Genomic DNA, 9,393 nt, shown 5'->3' with positions numbered 1-9,393 from the left:
GCTTTAGTTAGCTAAGCTCAGAATTCCATACAGAAGAGCTAAACCTGGTGGAAGTGCTAAAATCATAGCAGAAGGAGAAAATTCTGATAAATTTGCAAGGGAACCCGAAGAAGACTAGAAAATTTCGATCGACAAAACCATTAGATCTATGGTAGTCGCGTGCAAACAAGTGTCAGAGTTAAACATAGGAGTAAAGCAGTCTTCATAAGTGAAATTTGTTTTCACGTGGGCTCAAGGAGGTAAGCGGTATTTTGGGATAGTCATGCGATTCCATTTAGTAGCTGACACGTAACATAGAGAAACTATTTTTCTCGCATGCTCTCAACTTGATAAACATCAGCAAGAATTCCACGCGATATTAAGCACCAACCGTCGGATTGAAGAAAGAGGATCGACGATGGAGAATTAATGCGATAAATGTTGGGAGAAAGGCAGATGCAAGAAGCTTATGAACATCGATGTAGTTTTCCTTTCGGTTCCGAGGTAGGTGAAGTAAAGCTAATTTTTGGGTAATTTTAGCAATTCTATTGTTTTAGTAGAATATCTAGGTTTGGAGGCAGATGACTGAAACTGATAAGGAAATTGAAGAAGAACTTCCACCTGTGCTTGAGGAGATCATTTCTGGATTTGAACAATTATCCCTTACACCTGCAACCAGACCACCAGTTTTCACCATGAAATCTAAACTATTGTATAACTTACATATGAGGCTTGAATACTTCCAATGAATGAGGCGAGCTACTTGATTCAATATTTGAACTCTTTCTTTCTTTGGCTCTGTCTGTGGCTTCATTTTCTTTGGAAATTTAAGTGATGCCCCTTTGTATTACATTGTCCATTCATGCAAGGATGCAATGACAACTTGTATATTCCTGAGAGTTTTGATGAAGTCTTTTCTCTGCTACTACAAGCCATGCAAGAGGATAGTTTCCATATATATGGTAATGAGCTCCTCATAGAGGTCCTGCATGGTCTCTCCAAGTGTTGACACTTCATCTTATATCATTTTTCTCATCTCCTACAAGGTTACCTGTGCATATGCTACATTTTGTGTTGTTGCGTTGAGTTGTTATTCCTCTTTCCTGGAAGCCTATAAATCCTATGCCAATTGCTTATTCTCACCCATCAAATACTGAGTGTTTGATCTTACTACACATTCGAAGCCCAAGTTAGCTTCGACAATGACATTTGGATTCTTCCTAGTGTCTGTATTTATCACCCTTCTCTAATGAATGCAAGCGATGCATGATCATCCAGAAAATTCTTTCTCCGTTGTTGTATAATTCTCTTTTGGAATTCATCACAAGCCAGATTGTACAAGTCCATTACCAAATCATCATCAAGAGGAACAACATCCCCTTCTTTTCTCAAAGCTAACTCTACTGCTAGAGGTGATGGAGATTGAACGGTGACCTGTGGTGCACTCGACATCAGGTCAACATCCTCATTCTGCAGCTTTAATTCTAACTCCATATCTGCAACTTCAATCGATTCTTCAATCTGTTGAGTAAGCTCTTGATCTTGCATATGTTCACCCTCATCCTATGTTGTTGGATGGTTCTGTTCTTTCTCTTCAACATGTATTGGTGTTATTTCTTCTGTTATGGCACCTTTCATTTCTTCTTCTTCCTTCTTCTTCTTCTCTTCTTGTTATTTCCTCCTCATCTCCCATTCTTCCTTCAGTTCTTGTTCTTCTTTCTTCAATATTGGTTTTTCTTCCTATAAGCTTTGCTTCATCTTTTCCTCCACTCTACTCTTTGTATCCTCTGCTTTCTCTTTTCTTCTATTGCTAAAGCTACTTTCATAAGGATTGAATATGCTTTCATCTTGTAGATTTTTTCTCCCTCTAGACTATCAACAACCTTTCTCTTTCCCTTATCCTACATGGGATTGTTACTTTCTGTTGGTGCTGCTTCCAGAGTTGTCCTCTATATTTGTCTTAAGGCTCTTAGTTGAAAGAGATTCATTAACTTGCTACCATGTTAGTGTTGACCCCTTTTATACAAACAACTGAGTGTCTACATACACTGAGAAGTCTACTAATGTTTACTCAACTGCTTCCCCAATACTACTTTCAGTGCTCTCTTTTAAAGAATCTCTCTTTAGTGCCATGGTAACAATGACTGCTGGGAGAAAGTGCTTCATAAGTGTGGTAACTGTGGGACAGAAAGGACACTCATGGAAAGAAAACATCAGCTTCAACAAATCTACCTTCAAAGCATGATCAAGCAGCAAACCGGGCAACTAGAAAGAAGGATTACGTAATTTTTATCAATAAGGGAGACTCGTTGACTATGGGAACTATGCATAACATAGTCCCAATAGTCAAGGATGAATCCTAAGGCTTGAGACTGTGTAATGCGTAGTCCCATCCTGGGTAGAGACTAGGAGAGATTGCACATTGCATAATATAAGTGGCCTAGGTGACAGGCTGACCCTTGGAATTGCGCAGTGCCCATTTGGGGCCAGCTTGTACTATTCACTGCACATTTCTAGAGGCCAAGCTCTAAACTTAAGCCTTAGGATTGCACAGTGCCTAGCTGGGGAAGGAAAAATCTAGCTAAGGAAAGTCCAGATCTACCCAGTGGGAGTGTGAAAACGAGTAGAAGTGAGTAATGATGTGAGTGATAAGCCCCAAAAATGGGTAACTTATTGGGCTCATTTTGCCTATTATTCTCCATAAATCCACCATTCTTCATAGTTTATGCATTCTTTTGAGTATATTTATGTTAATTAGATGAATGAGAATAGTCACTTGACCATGAAGGCTAATACGTGTTTATTGCAGATTTTTGGACAACTTTTGGACCAAGGTCAAGCATTTATGAGCCATTTGTTAGTTTCTCAGTTGCAAAAGTTGATACCAGATGTGATTGCATGCTTAGATCCATTCTTGCTTGGTTTTCATAGTTATTTTACATGATTTTCTACCAATGAATTTATGTTCATGATGGTTGCTAGTTCCTAGGTCAAAGTAGGTTAGAATAGCTAGATATTTGGTTTGCATGGTCTTTGTTTGGTCAGTTTCAAGAAATAGTTGTAGAACACCTGTGATACCTCCCTGCCTACCCTTCCTCCATCAGTGAAACCTGCTCCATCCCCTAACTCAGATTCTTGCCCTTCGTTTGCCACATTTTCTCACTTTGACCTAATTTCCATATTTTTGTGCAACATTGCTCTATCCATCCTTGAACAAATCCAACCATCCTCATCACTTCTCAGCTTCATTTTCAAGGTTCTAGACCCATCCACATCCTCATCTAACCTCCATCTCCACTTTTTCACCTTTCTTCCACCATCAACCCTTCAAAATCCCCTTTCGGAACATCCTGTAGAACCCCTGCAGACTTCCTGTAGAAGATCATGTGAGCAGTTTTTCGAGGTCTGAACACTGTGAAACTCTCTAGAAGGGTGTTAGGGACCCCTTAGGCCCTCTTCTTACCTTCCCAACCTCCGGCAAGCGCCTACCCCATTTCCTTTCTCCAATCAACCTCTGCACAATTAAAAACAATTAAAGCACATGCACATATGATTTTTACAAAATCACTCAAAAATACAAAAAGATGTTCCTTTTCAGATTTCACTTCAGAAGTAACTTAGACACATGCAATTTACCTCCCCAAGAGTCAATGGCATCCCTTTCTATAGTTTCATCCTATTTTTTTGCACCAGTAGGGGTAATCAGTAAAACTAGGGTTTGCTAGGGTTTGCATTTCCTTTCAGCTTTCAGCCTCTTTCTACAAGTAGATTAGCTTCCTTTGAGTTACTTTCATCCATCAGAGTTAAAAGCTTCTTCTAAGAGCTCATAGAAGTTGGCTTAAGCTCCTAGCGTACTTGTGCCAGCTGATCCAGACATAGCCTGCGGCAAGAGCTAGTACTTGTGCATATAGCACCGTCGCTTCCAAGTTTGTTACGAACTATCGGGTTGATAAAAGTAAAGAAGGGAGTCCTAGGAGTTGCAGCATTATTTCTACAATAATGGAGCCCACCATATTTTTGGCGCCATTGCCGGGGAAGCGTCAGAGTATTTGTGATTGCTATTTTTCTTCTATTTTCTACTTCAATATTCTATTAAGTAGTTTATTTCAGCAAGCGTAGAGTAGTTGTTTCATTTCCATCCTGCAATTTCATTTTCGTAAAAGTAGATTAGACATTTCCTGCTTTCATTTCATTTCAGCAAGCATATATTAGGTATTTCCCACTTTCTATATTAGCATTTCAATTCCGCAATTTCAATTCTGCAAGCGTAGATTAGCATTCCAATTCCGCAATTTCAATTCTACAAGCGTAGCTTAGCATTTCATTTCAGCAACATAGATTAGTCATTTCCTACTTTCATTTCAATTCTGCATTTTCATTTCAGCAAGATAGATTTTAGTTAGTTGCAGTTCAATCTCTTTCAGTTTTGCAGGTACAAGCAGAAAAAATCACCAAAACTCCACCAAAAATATTCCATTCCATGCCTCGTAGGAACAGAGACAATACAGGAAAATTCTTACCCAACACCCCCACCACATCACTGATTCGCCCTTCTCTCTTCTTTGGTGGCAGTAATCTAGAAGAACCTATAGGTGAACCTCCAGAGATATACGAAGATCCTATAACAGAAGAAGAGCAAGAAAACATTCCTCTTGAGACCATGGCTGAACACAGAAATGGTATAGGAGATGAGGAGAGAATAGAAGGTGCCTTTCCCATCCAAGAGACCAATGGGGACATGAAAATGAAAAACATAAGTCCCTCAGCCTTACCTCACTTCCATGGATTGACCATTGAAGACCTTGATACCTTCCTGTTTGAGTTTTCTATCCTTTGTCGAACTTATGACTATGCAGAAGATGAGAAAAAGTTGAAACTCCTTCCCTCTACCCTCAAGGATGCAGCACTACGCTGGTTCATCGGGTTACCTAGAAACAGTATCACAACTTGTGCTCAGATGTAGCAAACCTTTAACAACAAATACCGGGACTACTGTAGGTCAAGGGAAACGAAGGGAAAGATCTTTCGGATGACCATGGGAAGTGATGAGTCTTTATAAGACTATGAAGAAAGGTTCCAACTTAGTTATAAAAGGGCCAGGTGCACACTTGACCCTGAATATCTAAAGATGGTTCTGCTCCGAGGAGTCCCTGAAGACCTTCTAGATACCCTCCATTTGCTAGCTGGAGGAGACATCTACCAACTACCTTATGAGGACATAAAGACTGTGTTTAGAAACCACTCTAGGGCAGCCCAGAAAAGAGGTAGGGGGAATCCACTTTCAGCTAGTGCCACCTTCTCCAAGCATGAGTTTGCAAATCAGATGGAAGACCTAAAAAGTGAGATGAGACAGACCATTGCCATGCAACTGGATACTTTCCGAATCCAACAGAAGAAAGAGGAAGTTGAGAAGGCTTTGGCCATCTTTTGTCCCATATGTACAAGGAAGCATCCTAGGAACGAATGTCCATTGCACTCAGTGGAGGTATGTTTCATTTCTGAGGGAGACCACCCCACAAACCAGTGCCCAACCTTACCTGAACTTAAAGCCATGTGCCAAGGGGTTGAAGGAGGCACTGAACCACTTTACTTCCTCAACCAAAGGAGGCCGCATGGATCCAGACCTTACCAGCAGGGGATGCAAGGGACATCCCAAACTTATTACAACCCCAACCAATCCACTCACATGCCTTCTTGGGGCCCCCCACTCATCCTTCCTGGTCCGCACCTCCTCCTTGATCTTATCCATCTCAATACCATACTCAACCTACTGCTCATGCATTTCACTCTCATGTTCAACCACAACCTCAGTGGAATGCACCTCAACTAGAGTGGAGGCCCCAATACAACTCTCCTCCCGCTATTTTGCCTCCACCACTTGCTCAACCACAACCATTACCTCCTGCTCCTCCAAGACAACCCTAGATGCCTACTCAACCGAACTCGAACCCCAACAACAGACAGGCCCAGCAGGTATACACTGGAGAGACGACATGCCCTACCTATTGTTATCAGGAAATCTAGTGTCTATGCAGAGCTGCTAGTTCCACTAAGGCTGGTAGCTACCTTAGAAACAAACAAACTAAAACCACTTTCATTTTCCTTTACGAGAGATAGATAAGAAGGGAAAGAAGGAGACCAACCTTTGTCTTGTGCTTGGTTCCTTGCTTGATTCCTCTCCCTTCTGATAGACCTTTGCCACTTGCTTCCTCGTTTACCCAGCTTCAAAGAGTACCTGTAGAATCAAAGCAACATAACACTATCCAAGAACAAAGATCTACTATCATAAACAATATAGGACCAAATATATATTGACCACACAAATGCATATATCATCAATCATACAAGAATGTGCAGGAAAACTCGAATAGTTTTATTAATAATCAAGAATAGCAAAGAGGATTACAACCAATTGTTCTGACTCAGCGTCATCCTCTCAGCAAGAAAGCCCTTCTTCACCTCATGAAAAGCTTAGATCACCCAACACTATGATGTTACACCAAGAAACCAGCAGCACTTCCTTACAAGATACAAAATTCCAGCCTCTAGATCTCTGGGATGAGGGATCCATATATAGATGTTTGCAAGGGAGGTGAGTTAGATTTTGAGATTTCATTAGTGTCCTCTCTTTGATAGTTCTTGATTCCACTTGGAGATTGATGATCTCTTACTCATCCCTGGGTGAATGCAGAGAGGCAAGTGTCATAGGAGAAGTTTTTAGAAGATTCCATGATCTTCCACCTCACAGATTGACCCTGCCATTTGTCCACTCTCGCCAATCGCACCCCATAGAAGGGATTTTCAGTATGCATCACACTTCCCGTGTGCATTTAGGTGGGATGCAGCGCACTTTGACCATGGAGTAGGTGAGATGGTCCAGTTTTGACCAGTTCTGAGTAGTTTTTCATGGAGAACTTCTGGGAGATGCTGTAATCAGTTGACCTTGTTCTTTTAGGGGTTGGAACAACACTTTTAGGGACTTAGGAGCCCTTGGTTTATGGAAATTTATGATTGGGGTTGCAGTGCCCAAAAATGTCTATAACAGTTGCCCCCTAAAGCATGAGATCATTAATCTTTTGATGTCGGGTGAAATGATTTATCATGAGGATCCGAAGTTTTTTCGAGCTAGAAGGTGACCTGTACTAAGATACAATACAACACATTATCTTCATAACATTTTCATGATCTAGCTGAGGCGGCCATTCCCATTCTCAGCTTTATAAATTCATTTTCATGTACATAAGATAGACAATCGTCTGTGTGCAGACTGATGATTCTGGTAGAGCCATCATCCCTTGGATTGGATGATTATTTGTGCAGCTATGATGTACATTTGATGTCTTTATTTTCCTGAATATATATCATAGCCCGGATGGATGAAACTAGATCCGGGGTCTTCAATCTCGTTCGATCTTCACTCAAAGTACAAGTCGATCCATGTGAGAGATGTTCTGGAGTCGAACATGGAAAGACATCGCCTAATTACCAGCCAATGATGTAAGTTGTTAACAGACGCGAGAGGAATCACCGATAATATGATGACCCTCAAGGTACTACAGTACAATTCACGTGGTGTGAATAAGGGACTTGGCGTCGAACACCATGCAAAATCTTCCGGTCGAAGGCCATTGATTTAAACCTGTCGCCGGAAGTGAGAAACTTGCCATTGAGGCATGCAAGCTTCAAAGTACTGAAAGGGTTGTTCCTAGATCGACTTCCTGGATAATGAGCTGATGTCGACAAGAAGCGATCTGTCATAGGAGGGCCTTAGTGAATCCCACATCAATGACATGGAACATAGCAAATTATTTTAATGGAGGTGAAAACGATCTGATGACATAAGGTTCAGGGTGGCGGTCATGAAAGAATGGAGCGTAAATGTATTGCAGTGGATGAGACAAAGGTGAATTCTCTGAGCGACTTCTCTTGAACATATCAGCGACACTGACATGATGGATTGGTAGCGTTAACCCCAAATATGGATGGTGTGATGGACCAATGGTGATATGACCAGTGAAAGGAACAACCCAACCCGACTGGGATGCGGAGTGAAAGTGTCATGTTCAAGAGCGACTTGCTACCAATAAAGTTTCTTCAAGTTTTCTTCCCAATTTTCCCCAGTCATTGCTGACCAGTACCTCTTTATTTTTGTCAAGCTTGAGGAGGATAACATATGCTTGTTCTATAATTTGCCCTTCGGGAAAACCCATCGCTATGTTTTAACGAGCCTAGCGATAGTGAAACTCGTTCTTGTCTGTATGGACAAGTTTGTCACTATTCGGTTTTAACGAGTTTAACGACAAAGATAACTTGGTCCTTTTCAATTTTAGAGAGTCTGAAAAGGGACGTAAAGAAAACTCCAATAATCATTTTTCGTCATATAATCCCTTGAGTCCGAAAAAGTATAAAACAATACAAAAGGGATGAATTTTTCGGTACTTTTAACGAGCTGAACAAAACAAGCGCTCGATCTTTTTGTGTAATAATCCCTCAAGTCCAAAAAGATTAAAATCTAAAGGAGGGATAGCACTTCCGGTCACTTTAACGAGCTAGAGAGGCCAATTTCTCGACAATCTTTTCATATTTTACGAGTTAGTTGAAAAGAGCTTAAAGGAGACTCGTTTTTTGAGGAACGAGTGATAAATTTGGGTAGCAGCTAATTCCAGGTAAGGTTTGGAATTTTCCAATCACAGCAGTGTCACAAGGATGGCTAACAGGATCACTCTTTGCAACTGTTCCTCAAAAAGGGTAAACAATCAAATGGAGGTGATCGATCGGCCAAAATAGAGTGGAGGTGATGATGAGAACACGACCATGGCTTAAAAGGCTGATGATAATGCATTCACGATGGTTATTTACCAGAAATTGGTTCATTTTTTAATGAGCTTAAACTCTGGGGGAACATTTTCTCATTGCTTATGTTTCTTTTTTAACGAGCTTGAATTCCGCGTTAAAACTGCTCTATCCAGTCGTATAATAAGGATGTCTCATTTAAAATGGCATTTTTTCAAAGCTTTGCCCCACATCCTTTCTTTATGCAAGTTAGGAAACGACCAATCCTACAAGTTTAAAGGGTTAGAGGACCTACAAATTTAAAAAATAAATGGTCGCTCTTCGCTTGCACGCCAAAAGGTTTGCATGCCCCCGGGTATAGCGAAAAATTTCTAGGTTACCAAAGACTGTTCTATCCGTACTTCAGGCAAAACACTTCCTCGGTGATGTCTATCGAAATAAACAAAGGTGAGTGGCGCAACTGGCTCCACTCACATAACTTTGATGAAGGAATCTTATTCCAGTCTAATATCATAAACTAGTCATATATCCTTCGCGGAAACCTACCCTATACCCAAGGTTTGCCTGTCGAAACAGGCCAGGGTGCATGCCCCCTGGGTTTCAGTCTTGTCCTCCGAATCA

The sequence above is a fragment of the Pinus tabuliformis genome, chromosome 7 (genome assembly GCF_031772625.1).
Source record: "Pinus tabuliformis cultivar Carrire ecotype Pingquan chromosome 7, CPIR1, whole genome shotgun sequence".
Lineage (NCBI taxonomy): Eukaryota > Viridiplantae > Streptophyta > Pinopsida > Pinales > Pinaceae > Pinus > Pinus tabuliformis.
This window is presented reverse-complemented; position numbering follows the sequence as displayed.